The sequence below is a fragment of the Schistocerca cancellata genome, chromosome 2 (assembly GCF_023864275.1).
Source record: "Schistocerca cancellata isolate TAMUIC-IGC-003103 chromosome 2, iqSchCanc2.1, whole genome shotgun sequence".
NCBI lineage: Eukaryota > Metazoa > Arthropoda > Insecta > Orthoptera > Acrididae > Schistocerca > Schistocerca cancellata.
Window position 1 is genome coordinate 550614462 of NC_064627.1, and position 12104 is coordinate 550626565.

General features: G+C 38.6%; 1 protein-coding gene across 1 annotated transcript in view; it reads left to right on the plus strand.

The window, feature by feature from the left end:
- The first annotated feature begins 353 nt into the window (after positions 1-353).
- LOC126146702 (uncharacterized) overlaps positions 354-12104 on the plus strand; it is a 62097-nt gene continuing 50346 nt past the window's right edge. The window contains exon 1 of the mRNA XM_049915639.1: positions 354-410. The gene's annotated coding sequence lies outside the window, so the exon portion shown is untranslated. The remainder of the gene's footprint in view (positions 411-12104) is intronic.

Genomic DNA, 12104 nt, shown 5'->3' on the forward strand with positions numbered 1-12104 from the left:
AATTATAATGGAATATTTGAGGAACAACATTCATTCATATCTCTGTTATTTTTTGGCTTTATTCCCATAGCATTATCAACTATTCCATTAAAATTGTCTCTATTTCCATACTTATTTTTGTTTACAGTTACCAGGTGGATTATTTGAGCCAAATACATCTCCTTAATTTTATGTTCTCCATGTTTATGAACTGATGCTAAGAGTTATTGATAAACTCAATGTTGAAAGTTTTCCACAAAAGTCATTTTGGATCTCATAACTAAAATTTATAGACCAGGCCCCTTGATAAATTTTGATGGTTTTTGTTTATACTTAGGCACTGGGTCCATACCAAAGCTGTCGATTTTCTTCAGTACTGTTCCTTAAGAAAAAGTTTTACAGCATCTCAAGAACAAGCTGATCCTAAAAGGGTAACAGATTGATTTGCATAACCATATATTATGCCTTTCATCAATACAAATAAATACATGCTTATTAATATATGTAAGTTTATTTTTTATGAGACATATGACTGACTCCACTAAGTAAAAATACTTTTTTATAATAATTTTTCGTAATTCAAATAATAAATCCTGGTTCATTATTAAAATTAGAAATTTTACTTTTTCCTAATAAACATTTTTTCAGTATGAATGGAAGTAATCCAATCTAAACTGCATAAATACTGCATAACTGGGAAATCTATTGATAATTTTACTTCACAGAAATATGCAAATGATGAGTATAAGACAATACTGGAGAATGTATAAATTAATATAAGAGTATATGATAGTAAATGAATTCCTTGTGTGTGTAGAAAAAATGTTTCTATATATCATTATAAAAATCACTTAGAATGAATTCCCAGTGACGTACATTCGAAAATATTGCTGTTGATGAAAAATGCTGAACAACAGACTCAGACAGAAAACACACAAAAAATGTGTTGATTGTAAAGAGATTAAGGAAATAGAACAATTTTTCTCAAATGCGTCCTGTAAAGACAAACATATGAGCAGATGAAAAATTTACTCAAGGACATACTGAAATACCCCCCATGAACCATAGGACTTGCCGTTGGTGGGGAGGCTTGCGTGCCTCAGCGATACAGATAGCCGTACCGTAGGTGCAACCACAATGGAGCGGTATCTGTTGAGAGACCAGACAAACACATGGTTCTTGAAGAGGGGCGGCAGCCTTTTCAGTAGTTGCAGGGGCAACAGTCTGGATGATTGACTGATCTGGCCTTGTAACACTAACCAAAACGGCCTTGCTGTGCTGGTATTGCGAACGGGGAAACTACAGCCATAATTTTTTCCCGAGGGCATGCAGCTGTACTGTATGGATAAATGATGGTGGCGTCCTCTTGGGTAAAATATTCCCAAGGTAAAATAGACCCCATTCGGATCTCTGGGCGGGGACTACTCAAGTGGATGTCGTTATCAGGAGAAAGAAAACTGGCGTTCTACGAATCGGAGCGTGGAATGTCAGATCCCTTAATTGGGCAAGTAGGTTAGAAAATTTAAAAAGGGAAATGGATAGGTTAAAGTTAGATATAGTGGGAATTAGTGAGGTTCGGTGGCAGGAGGAACAAGACTTCTGGTCAGGTGAATACAGGGTTATAAATACAAGATCAAATAGGGGTAACGCAGGAGTAGGTTTAATAATAAATAAAGGAATAGGAATGCTGGTAAGCTACTACAAACAGCACAGCGAAATCATTGTTGTGGCCAAGATAGACAGGAAGCCTATGCCTACGACAGTAGTACAAGTATATATGCCTACTAGCTCTGCAGATGACGAAGAAATTGAAGAATTGTATGATGAGATAAAAGAAATTATTCAGATAGTGAAGGGAGTCGAAAATTTAATAGTCATGGGTGACTGGAATTCGATAGTAGGAAAAGGAAGAGAAGGAAACGTGAATATGGAATGGGAGTAAGGAATGAAAGAGGAAGCAACCCGGTCTAATTTTGTACAGAGCATAACTAAATCATAGCTAACACTTGGTTCAAGAATCACAAAAGAAGGTTGTATGCATGGAAGAAGCCTGCCGATACTTTAAGGTCTCAGATACATTATATGATGGTAAGACAGAGAATCAAGAACCAGGTTTTATATTGTAAGACATTTTCAGCGGCAGATGTGGACTCTGACCACAATCTATTGGTTATGAACTGTAGATTAAAAGTGAAGAAACTGCAAAAAGGTGGGAATTTGAGGAGATGGGACCTGGATAAACTGAAAGAACCAGAGGTTGTAGAGAGCTTCATGGAGAGCATTATGGAATGATTACAAGAATGGGGGAAAGAAATACAGTAGAAGAAGAATGGGTAGCTTTGAGTGACGAAATAGTGAAGGTAGCGGAGGATCAAGTAGGGCTAATAAAAATCCTTGGGTAACAGAAGAGATATTGAATTTAATTGTTAAAGGAGAAAATGCAAAACTGCAGTAAATGAAGCAGGCAAAAAGGAATACAAATGTCTCAAAAATGAGATCGACAGGAAGTGCAAAATGGCTAAGCAGGGATGGCTAAAGGCCAAATGTAAGGATATAGAGGCACATATCACTAGGGGTAAGATAGATACTGCCTACAGGAAAATTAAAGAGGCCTTTGGAGAAAAGAGAACCACATGCACGAATATAAAGAGCTCAGATGGAAACTCATCTCTAAGCAAAGAAGGGAAAGCAGAAAGGTGGAAGGAGTATATAGAGGGTATTTACAAGGACGATGAACGTGAAGGCAATGTTATAGAAATGGAAGAGGATGTAGATGATGGTGAAATGGGAGATATCATACTGCGTGAAGAGTTTGATAGAGCACTCGGGAGTAGACAACATTCCATTAGAACTACTGACAGCCTTAGGAGAGCCAGTCCAGACAAAACTCTACCATCTGTTGAGCAAAATTTATGAGACAGGCGAAATACCCCCAGACTTCAAGAAGAATATAATAATTCCAATCCCAAAGAAAGCAAGCGTTGACAAATGTGAAAATTACCGAACTATCAGTTTAATAAGTCACAGCTGTAAAATACTAACGCGAATTCTTTACAGACGAATGGAAAAACTGGTAGAAGCCGACCTCGGGAAAGATCAGTTTGGATTCCATAGAAATATGGGAGGACGTGAGACAATACTGACCCTACGACTTATCTTAGCAGCTAAATTAAGAAAAGGCAAACCTATATTTCTAGCATTTGTTGACTTAGAGAAATCTTTTGACAATGTCGACTGGAATACTCTCTTTCAAACTTTGAAGGTGGCAGGTGTGATATACAGGCTATTTACAATTTGTACAGAAACCATATGGCAGTTATAACAGTCAAGGGACATGACAGGGAAGCATTGGTTGGGAAGGGAGTGAGACAGGGTTGTAGCCTCTCCCCAATGTTGTTCAATCTGCATATTGAGCAAGCAGTAAAAGAAACAAAAGAAAAATTCAGAGTAGGTATTAAAATCCATGGAGAAGAAATAAAAAATTTGAGGTTCGCCAATGACATTTTAATTCTGTCAGAGACAGACTTGGAAGAGCAGTTGAACGGAATGGAGAGTGACTTCAAAGGAGGGTATAAGATGGACATCAACAAAAGCAAAACGAGTGATGCTGAGGGAACTAGATTAGGAAATGAGACATTTAAAGTAGTAAATGAGTTTTGCTATTTGGAGAGCAAAATAACTGATATGGTCTAAGTAGAGAGGATATAAAATGTAGACTAGCAATGGCAAGGAAAGCGTTTCTGAAGGAGAGAAATTTGTTAACATCGAGTATCGAGTTAAGTGTCAGTAAGTCGTTTCTGAAAGTATTTGTATGGAGTGTAGCCATGTATGGAAGTGAAACATGGACGATAAATAGTTTAGAGAAGAAGAGAATATAAGTTTTCGAAATGTGGTTCTACAGAAGAATGCTGAAGATTAGAGGGGTAGATTACATAACTAATGAGAAGCAATTGAATTGAATTGGAGAGAAGAGAAATTTGTGGGACAGTCTCTGACAGAATTACAATGTCATCAGCGAACCCCAAAGTTTTTATTTCTTCTCCATGGATTTTAATACCTACTCCGGATTTTTCTTTTGTTTCCTTACTGCCTGCTCAATATACAGATTGAATAACATTGGGGATTGGCTACAACCCTATCTCACTCCCTACCCAACCACTGCTTCCCTTTCATGCCCCTCAACTCTTATAACTGCCATCTGGTTTCTGTACTAATTATAAATAGCCTTTTGCTCCCTGTATTTTACCCCTGCCACCTTCAGAATTTGGAAGAGAGTATTTCAGACAACACTGTCAAAACTTTCTCTAAGTTTACAAATGCTAGAAATGTGGGTTTGCCTTTCCTTAATCTATTTTCTAAGGTAAGTCATAGGGTCAGTATTGCCTAACGTGTTCCAGAAATTGTACGGAATCCAAACCGATCTTCCCTGAGGTCGGCTGCTACCAGTTTTTCCTTTCATCTGTAAAGAATTCGTGTTAGTATTACGCAGCCATGGCTTATTAATCTGATAGTTCAGTAATTTTCACATCTGTCAACACCTGCTTTCTTTGGGATTGGAATTATTATATTCTTCTTGAAGTCTGAGGGTATATTGGCTGTCTCATACATACGTATTGCTCACTAGATGGTAGACTTTTGTTAGGCCTGGCTGTCCCAAGATTGTCAGTAGTTCTAATGGAACGTTTATACTCCTTGGGCCTTGTTTCGACTTAGGTATTTCAGTGCTCTGTCAAACTCTTCACACAGTATCATAGCTCCTATTTCATCTTCATCTACATTCTCTTCCATTTCTATAATACTGTGCTCAAGAACATCGTCCTTGTGTAGACCCTCTATATACTTCTTCCACCTTTCTGCTTTCCCTTCTTTGCTTAGAACTGGGTTTCCATCTGAGCTCTTTATATTCGTGCATGTGGTTCTCTTTTCTCCAAAGGCCTCTTTAATTTTCCTGTAGGCAGTATATATCTTACCCCTAGTGATATGTGCCTCTATATCCTTACATTTCGCCTGTAGCCATCCCTGCATAGCCATTTTGCCCTTCCTGTCGATCTCATTTTTGAGACGTTTGTATTCCTTTTTGCCTGCTTCATTTACTGCAGTTTTACATTTTCTCCTTTAACAATTAAATTTGTTACCCAAGGATTTCTATTACCCCTCGTCTTTTTACCTACTTGATCCTCCGCTACCTTCACTATTTCGTCTCTCAAAGCTACCCATTCTTCTTCTACTGTATTTCTTTCCCCTATTCTTGTCAATCGTTCCATAATGCTCTCTCTGAAGCTCTCTACAACCTCTGGTTCTTTCAGTTTATCCAGGTCCCATCTCCTCAAATTCCCACCTTTTTGCAGTTTCTTCATTTTTAATCTACAGTTCATAACCAATAGATTGTGGTCAGAGTCCACATCTGCCGCTGAAAATGTCTTACAATGTAAAACGTGGTTCCTGATTCTCTGTCTTACCATCATATAATCTATCTGAGACCTTACAGTATCGGCAGGCTTCTTCCATGCATACAACCTTCTTTTGTGATTCTTGAACCAAGTGTTAGCTATGATTTAGTTATGCTCTATACAAAATTAGACCAGGTTGCTTCCTCTTTCATTCCTTACTCCCATTCCATATTCACGTTTCCTTCTCTTCCTTTTCCTACTATCGAGTTCCAGTCACCCTTGACTGTTAAATTTTCGTTTCCCTTCACTATCTGAATAATTTCTTTCATTTCATCATACATTTCATCAATTTCTTCGTCATCTGCAGAGCTAGTTGGCATATAAACTTGTACTACTGTGGTAGGCATGGGCTTTGTAACTATCTTGGCCACAATAATGCATTCACTATGCTGTGTGTAACAGATTATCCACATTCCTATTTATTAGTAGACCTACTCCAATATTACCCATATTTGATTTTGTATTTATAACGCTGTATTCCCCAGACCAGAAGTCTTGTTCCTCCTGCCACCAAACTTCCCTAATTCCCACTATATCTAACTATAACGTATCCATTTCCCTTTTTAAATTCTCTAACCTACGTGCCTGATTAAGGGATCTGTCATTCCACGCTCTGATTTGTAGAACGCCAGTTTTCTTTTTCCTGATAACAATGTCCTCCTCAGTAGTCCCTGTCTGGAGATCCGAATGGGCGATTATTTTACCTCAGGAATATTTTACCCAAGAGGACGCCATCATCATTTAACCATACAGTAAAGCTGCATGCCCTCGGGAAAAAATTACAGCTGCAGTTTCCCCTTGCTCTTAACCATAAATTAAAAGTAATAAATGTTCTATGCAATATAAAATAAAAAAGATGGTGTATGTGAAAAAAAAATTAGTGAAAAATATGTAGCCAAAGACTGTCCAAAAGGTAATAAAATGGTTGTAATGTTATCAGAGAATTGAAATATTATTATACCTTTGAACGTTCGAAGTGCAATAATATAGTTACAGCAAAAGAGATTAAGTGTTGTATAAAAGCATCCTCAGAGAAAACTTCTTGTACCTCTATGAAAAATAATTGTTGTTTGATTATGAAGCATAAAAACAAACACAAATACATATTTAAAATTTGATAATGGTTCACAATTTCAGTGAAAGATGAATTCTGTAGATAGATGGTACCTAAGAAACTTAATGATCATAGATTTACAGCATATTATGCTAAGGATTATGATTCACAATTCATTCTGATGTACTGTATTCAAAATACACTCCTGGAAATGGAAAAAAGAACACATTGACACCGGTGTGTCAGACCCACCATACTTGCTCCGGACACTGCGAGAGGGCTGAACAAGCAATGATCACACGCACGGCCAGCGGACACACCAGGAACCGCGGTGTTGGCCGTCGAATGGCGCTAGCTGCGCAGCATTTGTGCACCGCCGCCGTCAGTGTCAGCCAGTTTGCCGTGGCATACGGAGCTCCATCGCAGTCTTTAACACTGGTAGCATGCCGCGACAGCGTGGACGTGAACCGTATGTGCAGTTGACGGACTTTGAGCGAGGGCGTATAGTGGGCATGCGGGAGGCCGGGTGGACGTACCGCCGAATTGCTCAACACGTGGGGCGTGAGGTCTCCACAGTACATCGATGTTATCGCCAGTGGTCGGCGGAAGGTGCACGTGCCCGTCGACCTGGGACCGGACTGCAGCGACGCACGGATGCACGCCAAGACCGTAGGATCCTACGCAGTGCCGTAGGTTACCGCACCGCCACTTCCCAGCAAATTAGGGACACTGTTGCTCCTGGGGTATCGGCGAGGACCATTCGCAACCGTCTCCATGAAGCTGGGCTATGGTCCCGCACACCGTTAGGCCGTCTTCCGCTCACGCCCCAACATCGTGCAGCCCGCCTCCAGTGGTGTCGCGACAGGCGTGAATGGAGGGACGAATGGAGACGTGTCGTCTTCAGCGATGAGAGTCGCTTCTGCCTTGGTGCCAATGATGGTCGTATGCGTGTTTGGCGCCGTGCAGGTGAGCGCCACAATCAGGACTGCATACGACCGAGGCACACAGGGCCAACACCCGGCATCATGGTGTGGGGAGCGATCTCCTACACTGGCCGTACACCACTGGTGATCGTCGAGGGGACACTGAATAGTGCACGGTACATCCAAACCGTCATCGAACCCATCGTTCTACCATTCCTAGACCGGCAAGGGAACTTGCTGTTACAACAGGACAATGCACGTCCGCATGTATCCCGTGCCACCCAACGTGCTCTAGAAGGTGTAAGTCAACTACCCTGGCCAGAAAGATCTCCGGATCTGTCCCCCATTGAGCATGTTTGGGACTGAATGAAGCGTCGTCTCACGCGGTCTGCACGTCCAGCACGAACGCTGGTCCAACTGAGGCGCCAGGTGGAAATGGCTTGGCAAGCCGTTCCACAGGACTACATCCAGCATCTCTACGATCGTCTCCATGGGAGAATAGCAGCCTGCATTGCTGCGAAAGGTGGATATACACTGTACTAGTGCCGACATTGTGCATGCTCTGTTGCCTGTGTCTATGTGCCTGTGGTTCTGTCAGTGTGATCATGTGATGTATCTGACCCCAGGAATGTGTCAATAAAGTTTCCCCTTCCTGGGACAATGAATTCACGGTGTTCTTATTTCAATTTCCAGGAGTGTATAATTAACCCATATGGTATCTATACAGGAACTAAATTTATATTATTTGAGATAAAACAATTAGGCCTATAAATTATAAATAGTAGCAAGTGTATACAATGAAACTTAGTAAATATCCAGAAACATTTGATTTGAAGGTTTAATTAGTCACTTCCAACATTTATTCATTACATGGGAAAATTAAAATTACATAGGACCGATTCCTGATATCAAATATTACTGTGTCGATGCTATGAAAGAGAAAATACCTTAGATGGAGTTAAAGCAGAAGTCTTCAATAAAGAAAACAATACTATGTATCAATACCATTGCTGGTTTCGGCATGGTTGTAAAAAATGATTTAAAGCTGAAACGATTAAGGAAAAAAGTCGAGAATCAGTGGATGATTAATATGAAGACATTGTTAAGAGTACAGAAATTCGAAATTCAGGATATTTTTTGATGAGACTTGGAAATGTAATTGGATTAATTCAGCAGTCCATGAAAAATCTTAAGAAATTAAAACTGTTCCCTGAAGTCATCAAACCATTAAATCCAAGAGATGCTTTTTATGACAGCCATAAAGGAAAATTAAAAGCTAAAGCAGATGGTGTTAACATAAAAATAAAACACATCTATGTATGTAGTCTTTATGCAACAGTAGAATATTATCCTGTAGATCACCAAACAAAAATATATAAGATGTGATTTTATTCTAAAAATGATATGGGCTTATAAAATGTAAAGTAGAGGGACATAGAGGTTTGTATCATCCTGTTTCGCCCATATAAATGAAGACAAATAAAAATTAAAAACTGTTGTTTCCTCTATATGTAAAATGTCTAAAGGGAAGAATATATAAATTTAATTACAAAGATAATGAAAGAAGTTTTATAGGAAATTGGACAACTGAAGAGGTTAATAAAGCTACAGAAAGAATATAATATTTTATGTATCCACAAAGCGTAGAATTTTAGAAACAAAAGGAACCTCTCATTTATAATAATGTGAAAGACTTTATAAAAGTAAAATTGGACACTAACTCAATGCGTTTTAAACTAGTAAGATGTATTTCAAATATGAAAAAAAGGTATTAACTTAGATTCTGATAAGATAAAAGAAAATCAAGGAAAACGAGCTTTTACTGAGATATGTCTAAATTTATCATGAAGAAAATATGACCAAAGACAAAATATGAGTAAAACTGAGTACACATCATATTTACAATAATTTTATGAGATTCTAGTGAATGATCAATTGCATACTATGCAAATAATTGTTATTAATGACAACATAGTTCAGATGAAGTACAGTTTCTAGGTTTATTATTTGGAAAGTTACACAGCAACAAATATTTTTATAGCAGAGTTCACTAAATCAAAAGGAAGATTCAGATCACCTGATGATGTTAGATAAGCTAGGTAGAGCTGTTATATATTTTGAAACAGACAGTGTAGTACATATAGATAATGGTGAAAACACTGAGGAATAATGTTGTATGCTAGGTGAGTGGACCAATGAATTAGAGCTCTTAGCCCCCAATCCCCCCCCCCTCCCCACACACACAAAATGCGCAGACACCTCTGAAAGATTCAGAACAACTGCCAGGAACATCCACTGTCAGCCATCTTGTTTTTGTACATTCTACTGTTCCACTGTCAGCCATGTTTGCTTTTACAGCTGGTAAACAGTGAAACAGTGACAGTGACAGCTCAATATATAGTGTTTGACAGTGATGAAAACGAGGAAGACGTAAGGGAAACATAACGTAAATACACACACACACACACACACACACACACACATACACACACACACACACACACACACACATACACACACACACACACACACACACACACACACACACACCACACACACACACATGTAGAGTTAATTAATTTCAGGCATAGGAATAACAATTTTCAAATCATAGTTTTGCCTCAAAGAATTTATGTACTTTAAAGTGTAAGTGGTTGTAGACGACAAACTGTGGAACAAAACAGTCACTGTAGAAACACTGTTGTTGTTGTTGTGGTCTTCAGTCCTGAGACTGGCTTGATGCAGCTCTCCATGCTACTCTATCCTGTACAAGCTTCTTCAGCGCCCCATACGTAATGCAGCCTACATTCTTTTGAATCTGCATAGTGTATTCATCTCTTGGTCTCCCTCTACGATTTTTACCCTCCACGCTGCCCTCCAATGCTAAATTGGTGATCCCTTGATGCTTCAGAACATGTCCTACCAACCGATCCCTTCTTCTAGCCAAGTTGTGCCACAAACTCCTCTTCTCCCCAGTCCTATTCAATACCTCCTCATTAGTTATATGATCTACCCATCTAATCTTCAGCGTTCTTCTGTAGCACCACATTTAGAAGGCTTCTATTCTCTTCTTGTCCAAACTATTTATCGTCCATGTTTCACTTCCATATATGGCTACAGTCTATACAAATACTTTCAGAAACGACTTCCTAATGCTTAAATCTATAGTCGATGTTAACAAATTTAGAAACACTATACATCAGAAACACTATACATCAGAAAAACCACACCATGTGGTAAAAAGGTATGAATTAATAATTTCATGTGTTTTTTCAAATATCTATAATTATGATTTAAAAATTAATAGTTGCATGTATACAAACAGTAAAGAACAGTCTTTATCTTCAACAGCTGTAAAATAAAAGCCCACTGAAGATGATGCAACCGCAGTGTAACATGTTTGGGCTAAAAAATAAAATTGTGTTTAGCTTAAGGCAGACCCTATCCAAAAACATATGAATTAAGAAATAACTGGATTACAGAGTGGGCTTCAACTGGACCTAAACGTAGTTATTTTGAGAAAATGAAAATAAAGGGGTAACTTTAAACTACTAGAATGTTCAAAAGCTGACTCTCAAATCTATGATAAGAGTAATTGAGGATGAAGTGAAAGGAAAGATACAATTAGAGTACAACAAAATAACTAAAGATGTAAGTAGCAAAACTTTAGTAAACAAAAGAGTCAAGAAAATATTCACATTTCAGTATGATAAAAGAATAGCTCTAGAAAATTATGATACACCACCTTACAGATTTCAAATTTTCTTAATAAATTTTATTCTGTATAGATGGAAGCCTTACTGAAGAACCTCGATAGTGACAACAATAGTAATTTGTTTAAAAAGATTAGTGAGGTACAAGTAAATGTTTGATGGAACATAATTAGTTGTGAATGCTTGAATACTAGATGTGGAGATAAAATTTCCTTTGAACTGCATAATGAATTTAAAATCATTTTAATTCAATCAACTGTGGATTCTTCGTGAAATATTGTAAACTAACTAAACAAACAATAATTTTTCGCCTTGTTTCACAAATTTTATTATTAATGTTACTGCACAACGTAGGTTTCGGCTTATAAGCCCATTTTCAAGTCATTACTGATTCCCAAAGATGATAATGCACAGATAACCATGATGACAAGGCACAGATAATCATCTCAACTTCAAAAGGTGTCGATCCATAGCTTAATGTAAGGTTACATCGATGACCACTTTTTAACAAAATACAGGGCTATTACAAATGATTGAAGCGATTTCATAAATTCACTGTGGCTCCATTCATTGACATATGGTCACGACACACTACAGATACATAGAAAAACTCATTAAGTTTTGTTCGGTTGAAGCCGCACTTCAGGTTTCTGCCGTCAGAGCGCTCGAGAGCGCAATGAGACAAAATGGCGACAGGAGCCGAGAAAGCGTATGTCATGCTTGAAATGCACTCACATCAGTCAGTCGTAACAGTGCAACGACACTTCAGAATGAAGTATAACAAAGATCCACCAACTGCTAACTCCATTCGGCGATGGTATGCGCAGTTTAAAGCTTCTGGATGCCTCTGTAAGGGGAAATCACCGGGTCGGCCTGCAGTGAGCGAAGAAACGGTTGAATGCGTGTGGGCAAGTTTCACGTGGAAAATTGGCTCATGCCAGAACTGGAGACCGACAGCGCCGACTTTATCTTTCAACAGGATGGT